General features: G+C 40.4%; 1 long non-coding RNA gene across 2 annotated transcripts; it reads left to right on the top strand.

The window, feature by feature from the left end:
- The first annotated feature begins 1,127 nt into the window (after positions 1-1,127).
- LOC132460766 (uncharacterized) lies at positions 1,128-2,746 on the top strand. 2 transcript variants are annotated; one of them, XR_009526420.1, is made up of 4 exons: positions 1,128-1,200; positions 1,963-2,020; positions 2,292-2,342; positions 2,421-2,746. It is a non-coding gene; the product is annotated as an uncharacterized LOC132460766 (long non-coding RNA). The 2 variants fall into 2 exon arrangements; XR_009526419.1 differs by lacking the exon at positions 1,128-1,200 and having other exon boundaries at positions 1,892-2,020.

The following is a 2,746-nucleotide window of genomic DNA, read 5'->3' as shown; positions in this document are numbered from 1 at the left end:
GACTCATTACGAATGGGTGCCCGGTCATTCAGCTGTTCAGCACCCAGGCTCTGGAACTCCCTACCCCCCACACATAAAACAGTCTGACACAATAGAAAGTGACGTAGTTCCCGCTGGTGGCTGATACGTTTGCCACTTTGCATATTGACTTTTTGGATTCCTCTTTGGATTCCTCTTTGGATTTCCTCTTTGGATTCCGTTTTGGATTCCGTTTTGCGGATTGAAATGTCATTTGAATATCGCAACACACGGAGCGTGGCGAAGTGGATTGCAATCACGGGGACGCTATAGCTTTTCAATTTGAATAAAGGAACTCAAAGAATTTGACAAAATGTTATTGTATTTTTATTGTTATAACTTTTGCAAATTTAATTGAGGATTGCATTGTCACTTTGCATATTAAAATACACTTTGAATAACGTATTTACAAATTACATTATGAAATTGCATAATGCATTGTCAATTGCATAACGTAATTACTTATTGAATTGCAAATTGCAAATTGCATTGCCATTTGAATTTTGCTACATATATGCTTCCATACCAGTCAGTCAGACACCATTACAACCTTCAAGTCACAACTCAAAACTCACCTGTTCAAACTCGCACACAACGTCTAACTGATCACTGTTTTGATTTTTTTTTTGATTTTTTTTTGTTTTGTCTTGTTTTTGTTTTATTTATTTCTTATTGCTTATGTTAATTTATTTATTAATTTTTTCCCACAATGTCTTGTTTTTTAAAAAAAAAAAATATGATGACTATATGCTCTGTAAGGTGACCTTGGGTGTCTTGAAAGGCGCCTCTAAATGAAATGTATTATTATTATTATTATTATTATTATTATTATTATGTGTGGGTTGCGTATGTGTTGTTTGCGTCGCGTACACAAATACGTCACGGCCCTTTCGCGCAGCCGACCCCGCCCACGTCCAGGAGGTACTATTTGCGGTGGAAAAGCACCCGTGCTGCTACCGTGTCGAGTCGTGTCGTGTCGAGTCGAGCTACATGTGCGGTGGAAAAGCGGCATTAGGCTAACGACGCTTTCGGGAAACGGGGCCCTGGATAGATGGAGAAGGGTCCAGCTGCAGGCTTGGGCGTTCCCGTCATGACACAAAAACGCCCACCGGGCGTTCCCGTCATGACACAAAAACGCCCATCAGGCGTTCCTGTAGCGTTTCATCGATCAATCAAGAAGAGGTGAGTGAGTTTCGCAAGGCTTGCTTTTTTGGCGGTTTTACCTCGTAGTTACTTTCCAGAAAAACGAAAGAGTTATGATGAGAGATTATGTCAGTAAGTATGCTATTGTTTATTTGACAACATTGGCTGTGAAGTATTCTCATTTAAATCACTGATTTAGCTGTGGTATCGTTGTATCCGAATTCGAATCCGATATAAATACTCGTGACAAGCATGGTTCGGTAGCAGCGAATGCTATGCTATCTCGTCCATAAACGTTGCATATAGTACTATTCAGAAATCAGCAACGTTTAAGACGGTTTGTAGGTAGAGGGTAAAGTTTGCAGCGAAGGCTTTGCCGATTATTTTACTGTGAGGTTAACATTACCAAAGTTGGATGTTAAGGTGTCAGCTGGCAGCCTGGCATGGTAAGAGGCATGACATCGCGGCCACTCTGCTTCGTTGTGGTGACACACACATCTGATTAAACTGTGCATCGTACTAGTACGTCTAACTAACTAGTATGTTTACATGCATGGCATATCAGAGAATTCTGTCTGTTCGGTCGCTGCGCAACGAATGAATAAAGATCGTTAGCACTCTGAAAAACAGATGACAGATGTGCCCGAAGTTACTACTTTATTACCTCGCTGATTACCAACGTTTAGGAAAACATGTACTTTTAATTCACCCTTGGGTGAAATCGAAGCGTAGTGTGTACTGAAGGCGTGTTGATGATGATGCATATGAATTGCAACTTACACGTCTTCCAAACCTTTTCAGTACCCTGGCACATGCTTTGTCCAATGGACCATGGAAGGGACTTTACTTGGCTGACGAGGTAAAACGTGTGGCTGGCGCACGATTCATTGCATCTAGTAGAGTAGCATTCACTGGTAGACAGGCAGGCCTCTAGATTGTTTATTATGATTTAATTAAGTGTTCCTATGTGACGCTGATGGGCCCTGGTTGCTGCTAAATGCTTGTTGAAAGTGCATTGTGCACTTTTTGTATGTAGCTACAAAATGAGGGTGGATATCACTTTATAGTTTATAGGCATTATGTACTAATAAGAATCATTGACAAATCACATTCCCCTTATACCACCACAGGACGCACCTCACCAGTATCAGAGCAACAGCTGTGGGGTGTTTATGCTGATGGTGAGATGCATTATTTTCAGAAATTATGACCGATGACTAGTTTGCAAAACAACTAACTCATTTGTATGTTAATTTCAGTACGCAATGTATTCTACCCTCAAAAGCAATATGATTTCAGTGAGGTGAGTTCTTTCAAATCTCAATCAGATGTGTAGCATGAAATATAAGGCTTTTAATAATTTAGTCATCCTTACTGGAGGCTACAATTAACATGCATCATAGGTCATACACATTACTTTGTCTTCAGGTACTGCACTTACGGGAGGAGATGGCTACATCTTCACAATAATTTACACTGCCATAGTACACTGCTAAACAGTACTGTAACATGGATTTGTATCAGGCTATGAAGTCATTTAAAGCATAACTTTACTTTTCAGGGGGACATGCTCTCTATCAGGAGG

The sequence above is a fragment of the Gadus macrocephalus genome, chromosome 7 (assembly GCF_031168955.1).
Source record: "Gadus macrocephalus chromosome 7, ASM3116895v1".
In the NCBI taxonomy this organism is placed as follows: Eukaryota; Metazoa; Chordata; class Actinopteri; order Gadiformes; family Gadidae; genus Gadus; species Gadus macrocephalus.
Note: the sequence above shows the minus strand (reverse complement) of the source record. Positions and strands in the feature narration are given on the sequence as shown.